The following is an 8,762-nucleotide window of genomic DNA, read 5'->3' as shown; positions in this document are numbered from 1 at the left end:
CCCCAGGACGGCAGGGACCACTTGTCTCTGCTCACTCTGAACCCACCGAGGTGCCAGTGAGTGAAGAGAGCTCTGCGCGGTGGCGTCCCAGCTTAGAGGTCGGAACGTTTCCCAGACGGGGAAGGCGAGGTCACAGGGAGAGACGTGGTGGGTGAAGGCGGGGGCCTGGCCCCGGGACTCGGCTGGAGCTCGGAGCACTCGAGCGCCAGTGCCAGTCCACGTCCTCCGTCCGAGGTTCCGGCCCCGGCCCCCGCGTCCTTGTGGGCCCCTGGGGTCCCCCCGTCCAAACCCCCGCCCCAGGCCCTCAGCGGGCGCGGGCCGCCAGGGGGCGCTGTCGGGGCGCACGGCCCACCTGGCGCCCGGGCGGCGAGCGAGCGCGGCCAGGCGGCCGGGAACTTTTCTCCTCGCGCTCTCGCCGCCTTCTCCCCCCGCGCAGCGCCCGCCGCCCGCTCTTCCTGCGCGGAGGGGACCGCATTTCCCCGCGGCCCTGCGACGCCAGCAGGCCCGGAGGTGCGCGGCCAGGGCCTGGTCCCTGCGCCCCGGGCGCCGCCCCCGCCCGAGGCTGCGCTCGGAAGGCGAGGCGCGGAGCGAGGCGCGGCCGGGCGAGAGCGCGCCGAGCAGGCCGCCCAGTCCGCCGCCCGAGCGCCGGCGCGAGGAGGGGGCGCCGCGGCCCACCCTCCTTCCTGCCTGGCCGCGGGCCGGCCGGGCCGCCGCGCCCCGACCCCTATGGCCTCCCGGACCTCCGGGCCGCGAAGTCGCAGCGCCAGACCCCGGGCCCCCGAGTGAGCGCGCGCCGAGGTGAGCACCGAGGGCCGGGGCGGGGGCGCGGGGGCCGCGGGGAAGTCGCTTTGTGTGCAGGGGGCGCGAGGTCACCGGATGGCAGTCGGAGGAGCTGCGGCGGGGTGGGGGCGCCCCGCGCCGTGGGACGAGGGCCGGGGCTGGTGCGAGGCGGGGGCGCGAGGACTGTGCGCGTGCTTGTCCCCGGGGGTACCCCGAGCGGGGGGTAGGGACCGGGGCATTCGCGACGCGCCGGGACCGGAGGCGAGCTTTGTGAGGGCGTCCGGGTGGGGGGCGGGGAGCCGACTTCTCTGGGGGCCTCTGGGCCTATCGGGGCCCTGGCGTGGGAGCCGGGGCAGCGAGGGCCGTGATGGGGAGGGGCGGCGTGTGAGGCCCTCGGCGGAGCCCCGATCCGTGCTCCGACGCGGGCAGGGGCGCCCGGGCCTGTGCGCAGGCCGCGCGACCGGGCAGGAAGCGGCCCGGGAGGCCGGGGAGCTCCGTCTCGGCCAGGCCTGGGGCGCAGGGGCCTTTCGGGGTGACGTCACGGTGGGGGCTCCGGCCACGCGAGTCCCTGGACGGACGGCGGCGCACCACCGGCCAGGTCGTTGGGCCGGCGCCTGGGAGACAGGAGACCCAGAGGAGGACGCGAGGGCCGGGCGCAAGGCGGCGTCGCCAAGTGCGGCGGGGGCGAGGGGGTGGCAGGACGCGGGGGTGACTTTGGAGCTTTGGTTGCCGGGGGCCGCCCAGGAGGGGCGGAGGGGAAGCGAAACACCACGCAGGCCCGAGGCCGTGGCGGCCCTAGCTTCCTGGGGCGCCCGTTTTCCCAGCGAGCGATTTCCCCTCCTGGGCTCTGGGTCGTCCTCAAATCCACACCCGGAGCCGGAGCGCGGCCCGAGTCGTGCCTGATCCGGGGAGCCCCCGACAGGGGCGGCGCTGGGGCTCTGGCCCTGAATGAAGACGCCATCCGGAGTAACAATGCGCTTCTGGGGGGCTGGGGGAGGGGAGGCAGCACGCCTGAATGGCGACCCGGGCCTGGGCTTCCCAGGGTTTCCGCAGGCTCTCATCCGGGACCCACGCGGGACCCGCACGGTTCCCTCCACCCGCTCAACCCCCTGCCATTTGTCTTCCAACGCAGTGGCGTGTGGAGGATTCAAGGGCATTACATCTGGTTGCAATCCAGTTTCATGCCGCTGCTGGGCTGTTAAGACCTCGAGCTGACGTCAAAGCAGGGGAATTACTTCTTTTTATTTTATCTTTTTTTAGTTGTCTGCTGCCCTGGGAAGGGAGGCGGGGTGAGTTAGGCGAGCTCTGATGTGGAGGCGCCAGCGCCCTGGGAGCCTCGGGCTGGGGGCTCTGCTTCTCTGCCCGCACCAGATCCTCCATGCAGACCGACTCTGCCAGGGGTCAGGCCCACCCTGGGTGGGAGCGGCCCTCGCTGCAGACTCAGTGGAGGCCCCTCCCGACTGACCACACGGCTGCGTTTCCAGAGGCTTCCCTGGGACGTGGCCTCGCATCTGGAAACTGGCAAGGAATCTTTTAGTTTCCCACCCCGCCCCCCCACAGGAGCATCCAGGAGCGAGTCTTTAGGAGCAGTGGCCTTTTGGGTGACCCAGAGGGAGTGGACACAGACATTGTGGTTTGGGGGAGACCCTCACACTCAGAAGCCTTGGTTCCAGGATTGTGTGTCTGCGGGTGATCCAGAGCGGGCTGAGTGTGACCTTTCCAACAGCCAGGCACCCCGGCAGCTTCCTAAACACAGGGAGGTCACCCATTCTGCCACTTTGGACCAGGAGGCCTGTGCAGCAGGGCCCGGGCTGATTCCTCAGGCTCTTGGGTCTGGACTGCGGGTTCCAGGACCTCACCTGTGACCTGCAGTAAGAAACACATTTCAGGTCCCAGCTTCATTCATGCCCACTGTGTGTAACTGAAACGAAAGTTGAGTGAAATAGCTCTTTCCTCTGTTTTGTGCCCTGGTCTGATATTTTCTGTTCTAGTCTATTTGATTTTTTTTTTTTAATTGCATTCTGTGACCCCTGAATTGATGTCACGATCCGCTAATGGGTCATACCCAGAGTTTGAAAAAACAGGCCTAGAAAATGAGTCTGCTTTCTAGTCATTCAACAAACATGAATTGAGGCCCTGACAGTGTCTCTCTTTTTGAATTACTCAGGTGACACATGGATTTGTTCTCATTGTGAAAAATGCAAATAACCCAGAGGTATATAGGGTAGAAGTGCCCCCAGTAACCCCAGTTAGCACTTTGAATGTGGTTTGCTGTTCACTTGTGCGTACACGTCTGACACACACAAACACAGAGCTTCCTCTTACCCCGATCTGGACCACGCCTCGCCTCGTGCTCTTCTCAGCTCCCCTTTCCCTTCCTGGGGTCATGCGGGGGTCATGGCAGGGGGAGCTCCAGGGGAAGGTGTTGGGTGATTCCTGGCTTTACCACATATTGAATGGGTTATTTATCTCTGTACCTCAGTGTCCCCATCTGTACAAAGAAGCTAATAACAGTTCCAGCCTCACTGGATTGTGGTGAAGCTTTAATGAGTCCACGCAACCCATGAATCTGAGAACAGTGTCTCTCCCAATAAACGCCAGCTGGCCTTGACACCGTTATTGTCACTACTGCCTTTCCATGGCCATCTGTGTTTGTACCTCATGCTTTAATAGTCACATGTGGCTGTGCGTGGATGTCTCTCCCCGCCCCCCGCCCCCAACATGTGGTTCAGCAGGCAGGACCAGGTGGAGCCCTGCAGGTTGGCAGTGTTCCCGTGGGAGAGGCACCTGGGCTCACGGGCCCACCAGGTATTTCCCAGGGCCCACTATTTTGAAGTCCTGTGCTTAATACTGGACAAGGCAATGGCACCCCACTCCAGTACTCTTGCCTGGAAAATCCCATGGATGGAGGAGCCTGGTGGGCTGCAGTCCATGGGGTTGCTAAGAGTCGTACACGACTGAGCGACTTCCCTTTCACTTTTCACTTTCATGCATTGGAGAAGGAAATGGCAACCCACTCCAGTGTTCTTGCCTGGAGAAGCCCAGGGACAGGGGAGCCTGGTGGGCTGCCATCTATGGGGTCGCACAGAGTCGGACACGACTGAAGCGACTTAGCAGCAGCAGCAGTGCTTAATACACCTGCCTGCAAGGTCACAGCCCAGGGGTGGGACCCACATGGTACCCAAAGGGACAAGTGGGAGCTCCTGCCAGGTCTTGGGGGGGAGCAGGGCCTCCCATGGAAGAGCTGGCAGGTGTGCTGGGGACAGTGAGGGAAGGAGCATCTTTGGCGGGACTTGTTCCTATGAGGAGGGGCAGATGGGGACCACATGAGTCAGTTTCAGGATGGGGGATGGGTAGCCTGAGCATGAAGTCCAGAGGTGAGAGTGTCTTCACTTGGCCAGAGGTGGAGGGCTTTGTGGAGGTGAAGCTGCATGGCTGAGGGGACTTGGAGCTCAGGTAGGTGGGGAGGGGGGTGATCCTGGCGGTGGGAGCACACCAGTGGTTCTTTGGTGGCTGCAGCAGATGGAGCCTGTGTCCTGTGGCCAAGAGGGAGGACTTGGTTCATAAAGGCCGTGACGGGAGAGGCTAGCTTTTGCCCAACCTCTTCATGGGCCTCCCTGCCTCCATCCTGCCCCCTCCCGTGTGGGCCCCACTACAGGGTGACCTTTCTCCATCACGGCAGTGTCGCCCTGGGGTTCCTGTTGCCTCCGAATAAAGGTCTGCTCAGGAGCCCTTCCCAGGTGGGGGCCTCTCCTGTCCTTCGCCAGCTCTGCCCCTTCCCCTTCTGCTGCAGCAGACCCCCGCCCCCCCGGAGACAGCCCTGGCATTGCTGCCTCTGTGCTGCGTTGGCCCCAGCTGTTCCTTCCACCTGGGCTTCCCTGCACCTTTCTCCCTGCCTCCTGGGACCAAAGCAGACGTCCTGTCTCCTGCTCTGACCTCCGCGGCAGAACTGAGTCATTCCCCTTTGTCTACAGCTGAAGCATAGCGTTCATCACGGAATTAGCGGTAATTCTGTCGGTGTCTGTCCTCCCCAGGAGGCTGAGGCATCGAGGCCCAGGGCTTGGCCGCCTCCTCTCTGCAGCTCCACGGGCAAAGCGGGGGAGCACAGAGCACTCAGAAGCCTTCCCAGCAGGAAGGGGTGGGCGAGAAGGTGAGCTGGGGGGGCACAGTGTTGTTTTGGGGGTCCTATTGGGATCTTGGGGACTCTCAGGGTGCTGGTCAAAGGATTCTGTTTGTCAGACCATAGAGGAGACAAGTGAGGGGCCCCACTGCTCCCTGGGAGGGGGGATGGGGCGGGTGGGAAGAACTGGCTCATCCTGTTTCCCTGGGGACTGAGGCAGAGCGTGCCCTGTGCCTGGGTGGGTCACTGGGATCCAAGACTGGAATGTGACACCAGGGTGGGTGCCAGCGGCCGGAGGCGCAGACGGCTAGGCTGCCAGCGGAAAGCTTTTGCTCTGCTGGTTCTCGAATCCGTGTGAAGAGTGTGTGGGGTGGGGGGCGGGTAGCGGTGGGAGGAAAGAGCAACGTGGGAAAGGGCACTTGGTCAAGAGGGATAGGAGGATGGGCCAGGAGCACCAGGGCTCCCATGGGACCAGCCAACCATCACTCACCCAGCAGACACCCCCTCCCCGCCAAGTCCCCCCCTCTTGGCCCTGGGCTTGCAGGGCTCAGAGCTGAGAGGCTCCAGGCCGGTGGACAGCGGTCATACAGTTACTATGTGGTGACTGGGCTCAGGAAGGGGGTCCAGGGAGCCGGGAGGGGAGCGGAGCAGATGCAGTGGGGCAGGGCAAGGCAGGGGTGGGGGGAGGCGGAGGGGGTCAGTGGGGGGGCTTGGGCCGCTCTGGGCCAGAATGGGCCCCAGACGGGTCCCACGTGAGGTGTACAGACTCTGTCATACTTGGTCCCCTCCCTGGAGACCATGCCTCGGTCTGGTCTGGTCCAGTCGGGGCATCACGGCTGAGCAGTGGCACAGCCCTGGGTTTGGAGTCAGGACAGGGTTTGAGTTCCAGCTGCTGCTGCAGGAAAGTCACCCCCGCCCCCAGCACATTTCCCCTCCTGTCCGAACTCTGCATGCAGCGTGTTCTGTCGTCTGGAAAGCCCAGGGTCAAGTCCAGGTGTGGCTGTCCTGCCGGGGGCTCCATCTCCCCACCTTCACATGGGCGCAGTCCCCGGCCCCTGGAGCCTACTGTGTGGAGACTCAAGTTGTTATTCCTCCCGCTGAAGGACTTTATGGGAAGAGGTGGCTGTGACCGCTCCAGTCCTGTCGTGACATGGGCCGAAACTGAGAGTTTGGTGCCTGTTTCTTCCCCAGCCAGGTAGAGGTGGATGGATCGCATGGGTCTTGGTCACCTGGTGGGGCAGGTGAGAATTAGTTTTCCAGCCAGAATTTTTGCTTGCAAAGGGGCTTGGCCCTGGTGCTGTGGGGTGGACTCGGGTGGCAGCATAACCACAGACTCATTCATTTCTTCGTGCATTTGTTCCTAAATCACATAGTACCTCGCTCAGACCAGAGTGCGGGGAACACAGCTGTCAACACAAGACACTTGTAATACGGCAGTGTGGATAAGCACCTGCCTTTTGGAGTTCAGCGTCTCGGGTTCGCATCATGGCCCTGCTGCTTACTGTTTCTTTGCTCATCGGTGACATGGGGCGGGGGGTTGGGGGTATGTCAGCACTCGCCTCATGGGTTTGTTGGGAGAATTAGTGAGTTGATGCAGGTAAAATTCTTCAGACAGAGCCTGTTTTAATGCATAGAAATACATAGAAGGTGCTAGAAGATGGTTCATTTTTATTCTTGCCCTGAAGAATCTCGGCACCTGCTCCCTGCTGAGGGAGGGCAGTGCAGCCAGGGCTTTTCTGTGAGGCCTGACACCCAGGAAGCAGGTGGTGGCCCTCCGAACTCCGCAAGCCCCCACCCCGGCAAGCCACAGCCTCCGGGGTCGAATCTTCCAAGGAGCCCTGGGGACAGGTGTCTACTTCAGGAGCCCAGTGGGTGAGGCCTGTCCGCCTGGGAAGGTGTAACCCTGCCTGGCACCAGGTGGGCTTCAGACTTCAAAAAGTAACTTCAGTATCAAGAATTGAAGCTGAGAGACTTCCCTGGTGGCCCAGTGGTGAAGAGCCACCTTGCCATGCAGGGAACTCGGGTTGGATCCCTGGTTGGGGAACTGAACTCCCATATGCTTTGGAGTAACTAAGCCGCCTGCCACAATGAAAGATCCCACGTGACAAGGGAGACCCCACGAGCTGCAGACCCAACACAGGCAAGTAAATTAAAAAGAGAACTGAAGCTGAGTGAATTTTCCGATTGACACCTTCAATCGACGGAGGCCACCAGACCACCTCTGGGTGTTCTTAGGCAGGTTCCTCCAGCTCTCTGAGCCTCTCTTTCCTCATATATCAGGTATCAGAAATGACACCACCAATTTCATAGTTTCTTTTCTAAGAGGACTGAACGAGAAGATGCCTGCAAAGCACTTGGCTGCAGTTGGCACATAGCAAAATGCTTAATAAATGTTGCCTATTAGTGATAATACTTCTCAGAATATGTCAGTTAAAAACCACCTGAGGGCCTTGCCTGGTGGTCCAGTGGCTGGGGCTCTGAGCTTCCAATGTAGGGGGCCTGGGTTCGATCCCTGGTCAGGGAGCTAGATCCCACATGCCACAAATGAAGATCCTGTACGCTGTCTTGAAGAGAGGAGATCCCACGTGCCACAGCCAAGACCCAACGCAGCCAAATAAATAAATAAATATTAACAAAACAAAACACTTGAAAGATTTCTTCTTGGGGGCCACAGCTCCTTAGAGATGTGAAGTTGTAAGTCTGTTACTAGCATGGGACAAAGAATTTTTACAATAAGGCAGAGACTCCGAGGCCCTGACACATTTAGCTGCTGAAGCACAATCACACAGGAGCCCAGGGCAGGGTGCCGAAGTGGGAACAGAGTTGGCTTTTACTCAGGTGCTCTTTGATGCTTTGAGAGTTATTCCTGCAGAAAATGGTAACCGTGGATCAGCACTGATACACAGCTGAGGTCAAGTGGGCCTGTCTTCTGGAAGCTTCTGTATGATGGGAAATGAAATTTGCATGTGATGATGCTAAGAGGTTAGAGAAGGACATGGCAACCCACTCCAGTATTCCTGCCTGGAGAATCCCGTAGACAGAGGAGCTGGTGGACTACAGTCCATGGAATCGCAGAGAGTCGGTCATGACTGAAGTGACTTTGCACGCATGCATGCATGCATGATAAGAGGTAAAATAAAAATCACCTGTTGGTGGGGTAGGGAGAGTTGTGTATTTGCTCATTTGGGGGCGGGCAGAGGTTGGGATGCAGGCCTCAGAGCAGTGGTTCTCAACTGGGAGTGATTTCGTCCCTCGGGTGGCCTGGGGCCCTGTCTGTAGATGTTTTTGGTTGTCTCCACTGGGGGAGGGGGTGCTGACATCTAGTAGGTTGAGGCCCAGGACGTTGCTCAACATCCTGGGATGCACAGGACACACCCCCACAAGTTACCTGGCCCCAAACGTCAGCAGTGCTGAGGGGTTTGGGCAGCCTTGTCCTGGAGCCACATGACGACATGGCTGTGCCCCTGCCCTTGTGAAGCCCTCAGTCTGGTAGGTGAGCAGACCTCAAAGACGTGACTGTGTGGATGTAGGTTCATTCACCTGTGACCCTGCTGCAGCTAAGAAGGCGCCCCTTGCAGCGGAGGCCTTGGAGGAGGGCATCCAGGCAGAGGTGGGGGTGGAGGGGTGCAGTCCCAGAAAAGGCTCAGAAGCAGAAAGGCAGAGGTGTGTGGTAGAAGGGGCAGATGCCTGGTGTGTGTCTGGGGCAACAGCAGACAATGACCCAGCCTCAAGACCAGGGACCTCTCTGCTTTGCTTGGTTTGAGGCAACTGCATCTCCCAGCATGCTGTGCTCCAGGGCACTGGGGTGGGGGGGTGCCCTGCGGAGGCCTGGTGGGTTGGTGGGAGGGAAATGCTGCCCTCT

The 8,762-nt window shown here is 60.6% G+C and overlaps 1 protein-coding gene across 2 annotated transcripts in view; it reads left to right on the top strand.

Annotated features, from left to right (window-relative positions):
* Window positions 1-707: 707 nt before the first annotated feature.
* Window positions 708-8,762, top strand: part of RAI1 (retinoic acid induced 1) — a 103,379-nt gene continuing 95,324 nt past the window's right edge. For both annotated transcript variants that reach the window (XM_061391209.1, XM_061391206.1), the window contains exon 1: window positions 708-798. The gene's annotated coding sequence lies outside the window, so the exon portion shown is untranslated. The remainder of the gene's footprint in view (window positions 799-8,762) is intronic.

Source organism: Bos javanicus, chromosome 19 (assembly GCF_032452875.1).
Source record: "Bos javanicus breed banteng chromosome 19, ARS-OSU_banteng_1.0, whole genome shotgun sequence".
In the NCBI taxonomy this organism is placed as follows: domain Eukaryota; kingdom Metazoa; phylum Chordata; class Mammalia; order Artiodactyla; family Bovidae; genus Bos; species Bos javanicus.
Note: the sequence above shows the minus strand (reverse complement) of the source record. Positions and strands in the feature narration are given on the sequence as shown.